A 16,304-nucleotide genomic window follows, 5' to 3' on the forward strand; every position below is an offset into this window, starting at 1 on the left:
GGTTCAAAATATGAAACATGTTTATAAAAATGTTTAGAATAAGCCCTTGTTAGAAGTAGCTGTATTCCAATAGACAACAACATGGTTTTACCTTCGATCACTGCCTTGACATAAAGGGATATACAAGTCTGGAGTCTGATCTGGGATAGCACTGACCAGCAGAAAAGTGACAGCCGACCTCAGAAACTGGTAATCGACTAATCGCACCCTTCACTTTCAAAGCAGCAGCAGCAGCATAGTGCTGTTTTTGTGTGTTCAAAGTGTATACTAGTACCAAACTAGCACTGTCAGTATTTGAATTGGGCTGTTTGAATTACAGGAAAGTAATTGTGAAGTGTGCGGTTTCAGATGAATGGAAGTACAGTTACGACCTCAATCCATTACATGTGAGAACATTTAATAGCAGTTTTAAAATGCAGTGCACAGACGGCAAAGTGTTACAGAACTGCACTTGCACAAAGAGAGAACCAAACATGATCAAATACGTTATTTATTTTATTTTTACCTTGACCATTTCACTCGGGTTCATAAGTAGACACGCTACCCCGAATGTGATATATTATTATAAACCTCCCAGAGGCTTCAGTCAATCTGGTTCTGAGCACAGTGGCTATTAGCCATGTACAGAAAATTATTTCTAAGCTTCTAACAAAGCTCTTAATAGCTGCCCTTGCTTCAAGGATATTACAGCATCTTTTTTTTTAATTTGTATTCTTTTATTCAGTATATGCAGATTTTTTTTTTCAAATACAATAGTTTCTGCTGCTGTTGTTTCCTGGTACCTAATCACTTCCTGTGTTTTGTAGGTAAATTTCATTCCTGCAATGTGACCTACAGCACAGGAAGTTATTACATACCCGAAGGTTTTTGTACCATGTGGCATTGCATTCCCAGTTCTCATCACTTGGTGGCGCATGGAGCTAATGTAAAGAGAGCCTTGGTTCTCACTCCTTTTGAAAGGAATTTAAGGGATTACAGAGTGTTAATGGAATTGGTCTCTTAACTTGATTTCCTTTGTTCAAAAGTCTCCCCCCGAGTACATAATGCTCAGTTGAAGGCAACCTCTATACATTACTGCTGTTCTCAAACACACTCAAGGGTGTGCCGGCAGACTTACGTGAAGCAGGTGAATCCCAACTCGTGGCAGTAGCACTTGTCACAGCCCCTCGTGAATGTCTCTCCAACTTTGAAGAGCTTATCCTTGTACTTGCATTTGCCTAGCAGTTACAAAAGACAAAAAGGGGCAGTCCCTGCATAAAACAGTACCACAAGGCATGAATTAAACCTAATTAAGCACTCAGGGTGCAATAAGAACCAGATGTTGACAAATAGGCTTGCAATATCTAGCCTTAAACACCAGATGGCACTCTACTTCTCTTGCTCTTATTGTATTATTACTTGTACTGTAACACTTGAAATGTATTTGCTTACGATTGTGAGTCTCCCTGGATAAGGGTGTCTGCTAAGAAATAAATAATAATAATAATACTTCAGGTCAGAATACAAGATCATAAGTCTGAGTTGATCGATAATGAAAACCCAATGTTTTAGCATTATCTACAAATTGCTAATTTAGGAAAAGGAAAAACAAAACCCTTTTTTTACCCTCTGTAAAATGGTACCCTTTGATAGTGGAGGTAACATTTTGGCCAAAGTGGGGGAAGCACATATCTACCTCGCTTACTACAAAAAAGGGTACCCCAATATGTGAAATGTGCATTTTTTTCTCTTTTTTTTTATCTTTAAAGGAAATATCATCGACTATATTTGCAAAAGAAATACCTTTTTATTGCCACTATTTTTTTCATGTGTATCAAATCTTACTAGGTGCAATTTTGCTCATAAGATCATTTTTTCTTACTTTTGAGTCTTAATGTGAGCACCATCATTAAACAATATCATTTTAATATCTATCACATCTCAGAATGCTGAACGACATACTGACGTTATTTAAAGATGGTACTCAGATAATAATAAAACAAAACTGTGAAAAACTACCTTTTAAAATGATTAAAATAAACGATGTAAAATATGTCAGTAGTAGGCAAGTTTATTCCTGCTAACATATCCATGGTATTAAAGGTAAAACAACTTCCATTAGAAATACATATTACATTTTTGGTTGTCATTTGTAGGCAAAAATTCCCATTATATATATATATATATATATATATATATATATCATTTACACTGAATTGTTACTTCTGTTTTAGTTTCTTTGTAGAATTAGACTCTGTGTGTGTGTATAGAGAATCATTCTTACCTGGATGATGGTAAATGGCTGCTTCACTGGAACTCAAGATGAGAGTAAGTAACAGGCAGACAGCCCACAACAGGGCCAGCCAGCACCAGAGACACCTCACAGGTGCCATGGAGAACCAGAGAGAGAGACCAGCAAAAATAAGGTATAATTTAAAAATATATATATATCTTCACTCAAAAGGTAAAATGCTTAGAAAGTCTTCTTTTAATAATTATAATAATAATAATAAACAATTGAATTCAAAACCAGGCTTTAAAATAATAATAAAACATGCCTAATTTCTTTAAAGGATAGTTCAAAAGCTATTCAAACTGTCAAGTATCTCTGCAGAGCTACAGCATAGGGATTTTTTTCTTTTGAAAGATCTGAACTCCCCTTTGCTCACTCTCCTGGTCAAGCCTGTCTCTAAGCAGCAAGTGAGCATGGCTCTGAATTTATACCCTGTCCACACCTGGGTTTGGCAGGTAAGAGAGACAGTCTGGTTCAGATTAGAAAGTGAACTAATTTCCGCCTCTATTTCCTGTTATTTTCTCTATTTATTTTTTTTCCAGGGCTCTGTAATTTCAATACTACCTTCCCTCCCTCCCTCTCTCTTCTCTCTCCTCCCCCTCTCCCTCCCCCTCTTGCTGCACTCTGTGAGCAGGACACAGCTTGCTTTAATTTTGTTGTTGTTGTTTAGGGTTGTGGAAAAGCTTGTTGTTGTGTTTAGGGTTGTGGAAAAGAAGGAATGTGAGCTATTTCCCTATTCCGTGTTTCTCACAAGGCCTGGCAAACCAGCATTGTGGTCTCCATGGTTATGTTCCCTTGGTAACAGCTAGATTAGCCCCCCCTCCTCCCAGGCCTCCTTTTGTCTTAAAGGCCTCTGGCTTTTCGGCTACAGCTACAGCTACAGCGAGGGATAAAGATTGAACTGTTTAACTCTAGTGATGGAAATCAACCCTTTTTCTTTTTAGAGGTGGTCTCTTCGTGATTGTATAACCAAGTTTAATTATTGTTTTTGCCAGGTGTTCATTTTTGCTGAATTATAAAGAGATTAAAATATCTTCTGCCTAAAGGGGGTGTGGAATAGGGAAGCAGGCAGTGGATTATAAACCACTGTCTCAGAGGGTTGTGGTGTGCTTGCATTAGTTGTATATCTATCTGTCTGTCTCTTTGTTTATCTAGCTGCTGAATAAATGCCCGGCTCTTTTAGCACTGCAGAAAGCTTGTTAGTAGTTTAGTATACAACAGTGGAATTGGCTGCCCCAAAATAACTGTCTATATAATTTATAAAAATAATACTGAAAAAAAATCCCTCGCTAGTATAAACAGCACCAAGTTCCAGGCGTTTATTCACTTGGGAGTTGGTTTATTTCCTCGTACACCTAACTAGCCCTGAAGTTCTTGCTCGATTTACTCCACAGATGGATGCTCTCTAGAGCTAACAGGACTTTTGAACCTTGAAACTCGCATTAAACGGCAAAACCATTTTCAAGTAGCAAAAACACACACAACAACAAATTAAAAATGTCCTCAAGCAGTGCACAATATAAACATGCACGTGTCTTGCTGAAGTCAGGATCCATCCAGATATTTAGGGCATCCCGGGGTATGCAATGTGAAAGCATAGACAAACAATCATGATTTAATGTAACTGAGCTCAGCCACTGTGGTCCTATTAAGTATGGAGCTGTTAGACATTATTTATGATAGTGGGTGTCTGTCAAGCATCTGTGCCGCATGTCTTTAAAGAACAGTCCCAAAAGACAACTTCAGATCTGTGCAGCCGGTGGAGAACGGTGACTGATGGGGGAAGACGGCAGCTGCAGAGGATTGTGAAATCTGAGAAGCATCCATCAATATGCACAGTATACAAGCAAACTTCAATATAAGGGATGTGGGTAAGGGCAAGGCAACAAGGAATAGTGATTAAGGTACTGTGGACTTGGCAACCCCAGCCTCCGGCCCACCTTGTTCTCTCCCATACACACCTTCCCCTGGCCAAGGAACCCAGACATTCCTGCCCCTGCCACAGCAATGGCTATCCAGTACGAAACATTCCCCTGAAAACCCAACAGACGAAAAATAAACTCAGTGCAGCCAGTGAAACCCACAGTGATTCCAAACATCCAACTCCAAATGGCAGCCTCGGCCCAACGCTTAGTCAAAGTATTTCTTGTCCTTCCTCGCTGCCCCCGGCACACGTGAAAAGGACGCCTTTGGACCCGCTTCAAAAATGAAAAACGATGTTTAAACTATTTCTCTGTGTTTTTCCTCATTTTGGTTAGCGAGATGAACACACATCATTTAAACGGATCTGTACACCTCAAGTATGACAAAAATGCACTCCGGCCCTCTGGAATGTTTGAGATCTTTTTAGGAAGATTTTGTAAAGTGTTCTAGACATCATTTGACGTGCTTTTTGAAAGTCTGTTAAGCTGAACAAGATGAAAAGGGCTTTATGTTGTAAGAATTACATTTAAATACAAAAATGAACTAACTGTCTGGGTTGTCAGAGACTCTTCCTGTTTAGCAGCAGGTTAGTGCTAACCGAGGCTTGAAAATGTTTGATCTGGCATTCAACATTATTATTTCGCCCCATGAGAGAGGCAACAAAACCTTCTTTCCCTGATAGCAGCATACACTGGCCACATAACATCAGCACAGCTGCATCCCATTCATAGTTTTGTACTTGTAATCAAGGATTGAGTATTAACTAGTCCTGAAGTGAATATCGACTGCACAAACGATATTGGGAGCAGCTTAATCCATTTATGTGGTTTCTTCATAGTTTTATAATGTTATAATTGTTTTATTCCTTTCATTAAAAATAGTAGAAAGCATTCCAGCCTCTTGCTTTGAAATCTGACCTCATCCATAACTCTTGTTATTATGATTTGTTTATTTAGCAGTTGCCTTTATCCAAGGCGACGTACATAGACTAGGGTGTGTGAACTATGCATCAGCTGCAGAGTCACTTACAATTACGTCTCACCCAAACTATAAAAAAAAAAAACCTGCTTGTGGTAAATTTAGAAATATGTCATCAACGAAGACATTAAGAAGACTTAGTTGAAACGCCTGTCATTGAAAAACAGACTCATAATCTTCTGTTGTGGGAACCTGCCACAGTTAATACGAACAATCTGAGTTTGAATCAGGGGGTCAGGTGGTCTTTCTACCAACATTTCAGAAAGTAATTGATTTTCTCTTCTAATTGAGCTGGACTCCCCCCTGTGCCATTCCTTCAGTCTGGATCATTCTGTAATGAATAGCTTGATTTATCGGAATGTAATCCAAAAATCACCTTCCCCTGGCATGATTTCCACCAAGGAATGCAGCAGAATGAACACCTTTGAGCACTGTGCCGAGCAGGAATGCTTACAATGTGCTCTGATAGGCCCTCGGTCTGACCACAAGCAGAAAAGGAAACACGTACATTGTGATTTGACTAATCAAGGCCTGTGATGGTTTATAAGCATGAAAAAGAAACAAACCATCTCATCTGGAAGTTTTGCAATTGCTTTGACCGCACTAAATACCAAAAACATAACTGTAACCAATTAAATAGTTGAAGTTTTCTTTTACAAAAAAAAGATATAACTGGTCTGCTGTCATTATTCCTAGCTCTGCCGTTTTTAGATATTATTTCTCTCGATCTGTAGATGAGAGTTTAAAAGAAAGCTGGCAAGGCCTGACAAGAACACTGTATCAAACACAGACCAAACAAAATTCAAACACATTTATACAATTGCCAAAAAAAATGACTTAAATATTCCACTGACTTAATACTTCAGTGATATCGACAGATGGACTCAATATGTTTATAGATTCTAATACTGGGGGTGTTAAGATATACACACACTATAAAGAATGACTTGTTTAACACATTCCTCAGGCAGCAGGGAAAGGGGATGTGCACTTCATTCAAGGATTGACTTTGTGTCTGTAATTGTTTAGTTTCATAATGCTGTTTCTGTCTTTTTTGAAAATGATTAATTGTGTTTCCCAGTGCGATGTTTATGGATTTTTAATGATCTTATAGGAAGGAAACACGCTTATATTGTTCTTGATTTACTTACTGCTTGTACTTACGGTCTCATTATAGTAGGGTACGTTGCTGCTCCACTAACATTAATTATCCCCTGCAAATGGGACAGAGTGGAGACTGTTGTACGACCGTACATGGGTATGTGTGTCACACTTCACATATTTGTCCGTATATCTGGTGATCTGCTTATTCAATTGCCAACTGTTTCATCTGAGTGACAGCTCTAATTCTGAATTTACAGGGAGGGGTGTGTGAGACATACTTGTTATCAATGAATAATGAAACTTAATAGGAAATGTGGATAATTATATTTGAATTAGTGATACTTAAAAAAAAAAAAAAAATGTAACCTATATTTTTCTGGGGTCACATTTGTGAAACAACATTGCTGTAGATTATTTTTTTACGGCACAAGGCCACACTAATAACCCTGTTGTTGAATGGCCCTGTGATTCTAATGTCAGGTTTCCATATGCCACCATTGGAAACGGACCAGTATTTGAAGTGGAACTCGTTTGGATTTCCCTGCAGAAAGGAATTGCTTTGGCCCGGTCACTCTGAAGGAGGAAGTGGCATTGTGACAGGGTGGAACCCCTGCCTGTAAATAGTGTTAGGTTGGGCTGTGCGGGTATCAATAAAGATGTATTATTTTGTATTTAAGTTTGGCAAGGATGGGGTTAATTCCACCCCTGCCAAACCCATGTGTGGAATGTGCTTCATTGAATAATTGATTATCAATCAAGTCCCAGCCACATGGTATAAAAAGAAGCCAAATGCTGTGCTTAGGAGAGCTGGTCCAGTGAAGGCGAATGAGCTTGCGCAAGGAGGAGTGTGGCTCTGTTTTAGTGAAGGCGAGTGCTCAGCCTAAAACAGTAAGGTGTGTTTGTGTTTAGTTTTTTGTAAACAAACGTGTGCCTCTGTGCTTTATCTGCAGCGCTCTGTTTCTGAGTCTACCTCCTGCTGGTAACCAGCCTTTACAGTGGCACTATCCTACCACAGGGCATGAAGAGGGTACATGTCGTTTTTACTGGGGTGTGAGACAATACACTGTGTAGTTACCCTTTTCCAATTATGAGTGTAGTGTAACAGCTTATAATTAACACATAGAAAGTGTTCAAATATTACTGAATGTAAATGCTATATATAAATGTGTTTTGATGTAGTTTTCAGCAGCAGCTGAAATTGAGGCTACCTAATAAGAAAACTTGGCAGTCCACAGTAAACTATGGTAAATGGTGCTGCAGCTAAGTGAAAGGCCCTGTGTTCTCTGAAATTGGTGAAGGGTCTGCCTGTTGTAAAGCCTGCCTTGAGAACGGTATGGAGCTCCACAGTGTTGATAAGGTCACGGTGTAATAGGTGGTTCAATATCACACGTTAGGATGGGGGTCAGGATGAGGTCATCCTAAATTAACTCAGTTGCTCCATAAAACTGAGCCACCAATGCTACTGGGAACTGGTGTGTACATCAAACTGCAGTTTTCCAAGATAAATTTCAGGGAGACAGACGTGAACCAGATGAGCTGACACAAACCACAAATTGACGTACAAATTACTGGCCAAAGTCCATGGCCAACTGTTATGACTGGAAGGGGGTCTTTCCCAGATGGTACGTCAAATGTATGTCTATCTAGTCTGAGCTAGTTCAGAGTCATCCACCAATAACCAGCTGCTGTTTTGCCCTGCTTGGTTGCTAACGCTTTACGAAAGGTACTGTGAGTTTTGTAAAACCAGACATCCATGTGAAAACAAAAACAATGGAAGGAAACCATGCAGTAAACACACAGAGGTCGCTAACAACCTTGCTTTTTTTTTTTTTTTTTTTTTTTAGGAATATAATAATATATAATTAGTCTAGGGAGGAAATTATCTCCAAATGCAAAACAACTCTCCACTGCAAACACGGCTGCCAGTGAGTGCGTAGACAGGCACACAATTAGTGGACAGATCCATTGGCATAAACTGTGCGCTGTGAATTCTCAATGACCGTAGTGGAAAATAAGATGAGTATGTCAATAGTCTGCTATGAAAGGGCAGTACTTCCAAGACGGTGACCGAATGTCTCAATGGTTGACAAACTATTCTGTAGTTTTGTATCATTCATAACTATGAAAGGTGGAGGGTTATTTTCCCATGTGACATCAGATGACTGGAACGAGTTTCCACTTCCAGATCTAAAAGACAAGTTAACGTGGCGAACAAAACATAGTAACGGAAAAGAACAGTCAGAGCCAGCGACTGCCGCAGGAGCAGGGGGGCGTGGCACCCGCACTGTAGACTCAGTGTGTGCGTTCTCATTGGTTGTGTTATCTCTGTATCAGTATTGGTGATCTTAATTTAGATACATGTTTTACTTTGTTTAGTCTTTAATGTATTATAGTCCCCAACCAGGTCCTCCTGAGCTGTATATGATTGAGGGTTGTAGCGTGTCGTCAGTTGCTGGCGTGTGTGTATTGTTTATTTATGTGCGTGTTCATTTTTCATACTGTATTGTCGGTCTTTCCTCCACTACCGTAATCCGCAATCCGCTACAACATCCATAATTCATACCTGTCGTGCATCATGTTATACACAGTACGTGGTTTTGAAAAATACGTGCTGTAGCATGCGTTTTAATTTCTATAAAATTACACTATATTAAGTTAAAGAACTTTCTCAGTTTGCTTGACTGACTTTCAGATAGTGTATTATTTATTTCGTTTGGTCATTTGACTTCAACAGTGCCTCAGTGTTAAAGCAAGCACGTCAGTTCTTATGGGAAGCAACAACTGTTGGAAATCAAATCCTTTTAATTGTGGGATTAAAAAGCACAGTGCTGAACAACATTGGCAGAAAATGATTCTTAGACTAGAGAATGTTTAAACGTTTCGTTAGAAACTTTATCACGAAAAGGCAGGATCATTCATCTTCATTATATATGTATTTTCTTTTAAATTAATTTAATTTCAAATTACGTATAATTATGTTTTACGCACCATGGCAAAGGTTTCAAAGCAGTGTGTTAAAATACAAATGAGATTTGAAAGTGCATGTGGTCTCGCTTTGTGAAATAGTAAAATGAATCATCTTTGGTTTGTAATTAACTTTTTAAGCGTGAGTGGTTTTCTGAGGAGTGCTTGTGTGTGAAGCTTTCAAACTTCAATTCGTGTTCAGATACGTACAGTGGGTACTGTCGTGTTGTAAAGGCTTGAGATCCCTGCCCTTTGAATTTAATGTGAAGGAAAGCTCTGGACCCGCACCTCTAACCTGATGGTTTAAAGATGTGTCAACATTCAACTAAAAAGCAAGCTCTGTAGTGGAGATGTTAGTACGTGCTGTAAACTGAATTCAGTGTTCAAATTACTGGCTCTTTACTCTGTACAGCCCATTAAGCACCATTTTTAAAGGCAAATAATCCACAAAGAAATCCTTCAAAACTAGTATTGTTAACCTTTCTGACTATCTTGTTACTTGTTTTGTAACACAAATAATTGTTTTTCCCAACACAAAAATGGTGTTGAGTGGTTTTGAGTTCTGTTGCTTCAATATCGAATCATTATTTCCCCTAATGATATCTTTACCGGGCACTTGCTTTGAGCTTGTCTAGAGAATCCTAATTGCCAGGACTTCATAGACATAGTCATTCTCTTAAAATCATGTGACCTTAAAACGCTGCTGGCCCACCTGCTCTGTCTATACACATATATACGTAGAATAGGCGGAGCTGGCTGAATAGAATGGTCACATTGTCACATGACTTGAGTGGAATGAGGAAGGATGTTCTGTCCCAGCATGCAGGATTCTGCAGACAGATTTTGAGAACAATGGAATTAAGAGAACCCAGAACTGTGGGGCTCTGTAGCTTTAACCCGCCTACTGAAACCTATCACACTCCAAACCTAGCTCCTGGAAAAAAAGCCACTGTAGAGAGATAGCCGCTACTATAACTCGCTGCATTTTACAGCCTGGATATGCTGTCTGTTCTGTGATTCCTTGCTGCTGCGTGTTGCCATAAATCGAGCAGACACCCACGTTAGGATCCTTGCTCAACCAATCTGTAGACATTTCCGCTTGCAGACAGCTTCCTGCAGTTTCATGTATTTTAAGTGTAATAATAACATCTTTATATAGCGCCTTTCATAGTGACCACCATCACAAAGTGCTTTACAGAGACAGGCTGTGAACTGTGCATTATATGCAGTCACTTACAATAGGACATTGATTTAACATCTCATACGCAGGATGGAGCATAAGGAGGTTAAGTGACTTGCTTAGGGTCACACAGTGAGTCAATTAGTGGCAGAGGTGGGATTTGAAACAGTGCCCTTCTGGTTACAAGCGCTGGACCACACTGCCTCGTGTAAGCTATAGGGCTATATTATTTACAACTACAGTCCCCGCTGGGGGGAGATCTCTGCCATACACAGCCATTCATTATACAGGTCTCTGTGCAGTTTTGAAAGAGGCACATGTTTTTGGTAAAAAAAAAACTATGTTTGCAAGACATGCTTATGCTTATTTTAAAAGTCTTGTACTTAATAAATCAGCATGGTAGTTTGATCCGAGGTCTCTTGAGCACTTAAGATTTTCTCATTTTGTTTTTAATAGACCCCCTGAGTGAAAATCTGGAAGCAATTTGTACTACCAAATGTGTGGAGCTCCAAAGTTTTTGTAAGTATAGTGGTTCAATGTCAGGCCTTAAAGGTGTGTTTAGTACGTCTAATTATATGTTTCACCATTAAAGTTTTTAACCTGAAGACTTGACTCGTTATTTTTGTCTTTACCGGAACAGTTCCCTTAAATGCAGTGCACTGTACATGCTTTACATAGACGAGCATGTGGTTTGGACGTGTCTCTCCCTCTGCTTCTCTCTCAGGATTCCTAGTGGAAGTAGCGCTTGTTGAGCCAGGATGATATAGAGCGGCTGGTAAACCTGCATGCTTCACCCTGATGCTGTGGAGTGCATGGAGCTGTCCAGCCTGGACTGAGGAATACTGCTGCTGCCCTCTCCCCTCTCCCCCTCCCCCTCCCCCTCGGTCTTTCTGTAAAAGAATACAAGTTTGCCACCGGTGTTTAAAGAATAAAACCTCTGGAAATTCCTGTTTATTACGAGCCCCATGCCCACCAAGCTAGTGATTTAGCAGCTCCTAACCACTAGGGGTGCCATTTCACAATAACGCTAAATATTTACTGACTATTCAATAATGGATCACTGTATATGTTTGGTAAGAAAAACCACCTGCTCCACCCTTTCTCAACAAATACTAAGAACTACATAAAGCAATGAACACATTTTCTATTTATTTAAATATCTATGTTTATTAAAACAATAACAATAATAACAGCCCTAAAAGGGTATAGATACATAAACAACGACACACACTCTTTGTGTCACAGTTACAAATACAAAAACATACTATATAACTTTTTTATTTTTACTACTACTATTTTAAGTCTTTTCATGGCCCTACACCAATCCTTGATCATAACGCCTGTCCTTCCTCTTAAGGGAGAGCTTTCCATGATAATCTTCCATTTCCTTTACCCAAACCTTAAGACCCCCTTTCTCAATCCACTTCATCTCTTTCCAGGTCCGCTTCTGCAGAAAGGACTGTTAATAGCGCCTCACTTCACTCACGAAAAGCCAAGCAATCAAGGTTACTTTCCTGCTTTGGTTACCTGTGGGAGCTGGTGCTGCAGAGGGCTAATCTCATATACGTGCTGTACTTTTCCTCCTTGGAGGACTGGGTTCAAAACCAGATTAGTTCCTTCCTTTATTTTCAAAGACTTGGTTAATTTACCTTATAGCAACGAAAAAGCAAGCCCTTCAGTAGAAGAGATGGCACAGTGGGCTAATTCACTAGCATGCTGTACTGCTGTCCTTGGAGAACTGGATTCAAATCTTGATGAGTTCTTTCCTTCATTTTCACTAACTTAGTTCATTTACCTTATATTGAATGAAAAAGCAGGTTCTTCCATGGAAGAGAGATAGCACAGTGAGCTACTCCACTAGCATGCTGTGCTGCTCTCCTTGGAGAACTGGGTTCGAATCTAGCCAATTCCTTCCTTTATTTTCAAAGAATTTGCTAATTTGCCTTATAGATAATGTAAAACAAGAATTTCCTGTGGGAGCTGGTGGTGCAGTGGGTTAGTCCCACGGCCTTCACTCCCTGAAGATGGTGGTTCAAATCCTGCACCTGGAGGTGAGTTCCTGAGGTAAGTAGTGGTTGTTGTAAGTAACAATGTTGGTTGTGTTTCCACAGATGGAGGAGAAGAAGAAGAAGAAGACCTGCCCTACAGCGGGGAGGAGGAAGAAGTAGGAGAGGATAGAAAGGGGGGGGTCTGGCCCCCCCCAGCAGGGAGGAGAATGGAAAGTGGGGGTCTTGCACCCTGAGAGAATAAAAAGTGACAAATTTAACTATCTTCTTTTGGTGCTTATAATTTTTTTAAATTTATACAATAATTAAGTTATCATCAAAAACTAAGCTATGTTTGTCACCTTTTGTATTCTCTCAGGTTGCAAGACCCCCCACTTTCCACTCTCCTCCCTGCTGGGGGGGGGGCCAGACTCCCCCCCCCTTTCTATCCTCTCCTACTTCCTCCTCCCCGCTGTAGGGCAGGACGACTTCTTCTTCTTCTTCATCTGTGGAAACACAACCAACATCATTACTTACAACAAACACCACCACTTACCTCAGGAACTCACCTCCGGGTGCAGGATTTGAACCACCATCTTCAGGGAGAGAAGGCCATGGGACTAACCCACTGCGCCACTAGCTCCCACAGGAAATTCTTGTTTTACATTATCTATAAGGCAAATTAGCAAATTCTTTGAAAATAAAGGAAGGAATTGGCTAGATTCGAACCCAGTTCTCCAAGGAGAGCAGCACAGCATGCTAGTGGATTAGCCCACTGTGCTATTTCTCTTCCATGGAAGAGCCTGCTTTTTCATTCAATATAAGGTAAATGAACTAAGTTAGTGAAAATAAAGGAAAGAACTCATCAAGATTTGAACCCAGTTCTCCAAGGAGAGCAACACAGCATGCTAGTGAATTAGCCCACTGTGCCACCTCATTTTTGTTGCAAAGTAAGCTTTTCCATTGATTATATAGGACATTAACCAATTCTTTGAAAAGAAAAAGGAATTAAAGTGGAACCCAGTCCTCCAAGGAGGAACAGCACATTATTCTAGTGAATTATCACACTGCACCACTTGGCTCCATGTGAGTCAAGCATTGCATATACCATCTTATATCAACCTCTTTATATTATTATTTCTATGCTTAAGACCACAGACACCTTGTCCTGTTTTGTAAAACAGAGTCTAACAAAAAGGGGAAATTCTTTGAAAGTGAAAGAAAATCTCACATGCCTGTAACATGGGGTTTGAATCCACTAATCAGAGTCCCATACGTTACCAACAGAACTAACCAGCCAGGTGGCTAAGCTGTTGCATGAAACATACTATATATTGTGACGCTGACCTGGGGATTAATTGTGATTCTCAGGTTAGTTTAATCTGGATTCAAAGCCAAACTTTATGGGTCAATTGCAACAAACTAAAAGGAGCGTATTAACTAACTGGGGATGATCCTTTGGTTAGTACGGAGGACGGTACTGAACTAGTGCGCAAGTTAATACCAACTGCAATAAACTAAGCAGCTCAAGATAGTCCCCAGCTGCATATTAAAAATATTCTCAATTGCAACAAAACCCAAAGTAACTGCTGTTGCCCTCTGGAGGATATTAGAACATGTTACTAATATAGTCCAGCCATTTCTGTAGACGAAAGACTTGTGGTATCGTACTAACTGCAAAAAATATGAAAACTCCCAAAATGTATTGCCAACTTTTATGAAACTGAACTGTTCATAACCAAGAATTATATCAAATGAATTGAAAAAGAAAGTGTCAAAACGTTGCAACAAAACCAGTTTTATCCTTATTCAACCTTTTATAAATAATAATAATAATAATAATAATAATAATAATAATAATAATTATTATTATTATTCCAGTACCACTTTCCAGCATCTCCACTTTCAGCCTCTTCCACAGATTTTTTTCATTTGCTGCTGTACCTGCCCGCCTCTCAGGGAATTCAGCATTATATCTGCTCACAGGTGTATTCTGTGCCGTTGTGCGCTGCAGAATTGCTGTGGAATCCTTTCAGCCATCCTCCACAGATTCAATACAATCTTTTATACACTCTATGAAATCAAGTTTTTGCTCCACTGTATAATTGTGCACACGGCTAGTGGCCATGATTGCCTTTGCATGGATGTACTGAGAAAGTAAGCTTTTAAGGCTGTACCTGAAACATGTCATTAGCATTTCTGACTCGATTTACACCTTTTATATTCTACAATACACCTTTGGTCCTATAAAGGAATGCATTTTTTTTTGTGTGTGAATTAAATAATGAGGACTAATAAAAGTATTGTTTACCATCTAACGCAGCTTCATTAATTTTGGTGGTGTTTTAGGGAAATTACATTTATACATGTGAATGTTACTTGCAATTCAAAACATATCCAGTACCAGCACATAACCTTCCCAGTCTCGCATTGTTATTAACATCTAATTATACAATATTTGTGTAGATTACGGATAGCTGGTGTCGTTCAGTATTTAGGGATTTCCAAGCAGCGTTGACTCATGAATCCACTGGTTATCTGTTGGCAAAAAAGAATGTAAAGCAAATGAATAATTTCTTCAACACACACACACATGGATTATGCCATGCTTCTGCTGGCTGCCAGCTGAACTGAGATAAGATCACACCAATACAGGAGGAAATGAACAGGATTAATATGAGTTAAACTATCAAGGATCAATTGAAACACACCTTTATCCAAACCCACTAATATGGGCACCAGGAAGAGGATTCAGAGAAACAGTAATAGAGAGAGTTTAGTTCAGTATAACAACATATTAGGATACAAAAAACACAAAAAACAAGGTCAAGAGAAAGACAGTGTCCTTGGTAATGACATTCTTACCAAATATTTCTACACAAATTTGGAAAGACCTATTCATTCTTCACGATTCATAAATAATGAGGAAGATACTTCCTAAAGAACTAATGGCAGTTTTAAAAAGAGATGCTAATTTAGCAAATATTCTAGTTTGTAATAAACACAAGGATAATAGATAATTTAAAAGGATGTACATACCTGCAAAAGCAAATGTCAAGCATGTACATATATTTAAGTTATATGTAAACATACAGCGGGGGAAACTATACAGTAGTTAAGAAAGTGCCATGCAAGAATAGTAAGTTCATGTATGTTACACTTTACCAAAATGTAATGAAATAAAACACGTGGGAGAGACCAGTACAACATTATATAAAATAATACAACATCACCTACTGAATATAAGAACAAATTAAATAAAAAAAGACATAACATGAACAACTTAAGATTTGTAGATTTAGAAGACATCAGATTAGAAAAAGAAATAAAACTCAAATGAGAAAGACATACCATGAATGACTTGTAGTTTTAGAACGAATCAGATTTGAAAATACATAAAATAGAACACATGGGTACACAGGACAAGGAAAACATACAGTGCAGTGGACTTCATAAACCATGACATCATCATTACATCACCATGACATCACCATGACATTGATGAACTGTACTGAAGCAATGCTTGAGAATAGGCTTGCACACAATATCCATGGTATGCAATCACCGAGGATTTTAGGATTGAGACATAATTATATATATATATATAAACATATAAGTATATGGTAAACTACAATGCAGTATGAAATGCAATATGTAACGTAACATTATTCGGCAGGTTTCATTCGACTTTATGAAGCAAAATTTGTTAATTCTATAGGGTGATGCAAAACTTTTGGCCAAAGCTATACAGTAACAGCATCTTTCAAAGTAGATACACAACCATGACAACTAAGCTTAACTGTTACTGATCAGAGCTCATAAAGCTAAACATTATTGGCAGCCACTCAGCAAACAGTAACAAACCGACCCATGATACTACAAATAAACAAACATCATC

General features: G+C 39.0%; 1 long non-coding RNA gene across 1 annotated transcript; it reads left to right on the forward strand.

The window, feature by feature from the left end:
- Nucleotides 1-6,986: 6,986 nt before the first annotated feature.
- LOC131701616 (uncharacterized) lies at nt 6,987-11,294 on the forward strand. Its single transcript, XR_009308914.1, has 3 exons — nt 6,987-7,170; nt 10,878-10,940; nt 11,146-11,294. It is a non-coding gene; the product is annotated as an uncharacterized LOC131701616 (long non-coding RNA).
- Nucleotides 11,295-16,304: the final 5,010 nt, after the last annotated feature.

The sequence above is a fragment of the Acipenser ruthenus genome, chromosome 25 (genome assembly GCF_902713425.1).
Source record: "Acipenser ruthenus chromosome 25, fAciRut3.2 maternal haplotype, whole genome shotgun sequence".
Classification (NCBI taxonomy): Eukaryota; Metazoa; Chordata; class Actinopteri; order Acipenseriformes; family Acipenseridae; genus Acipenser; species Acipenser ruthenus.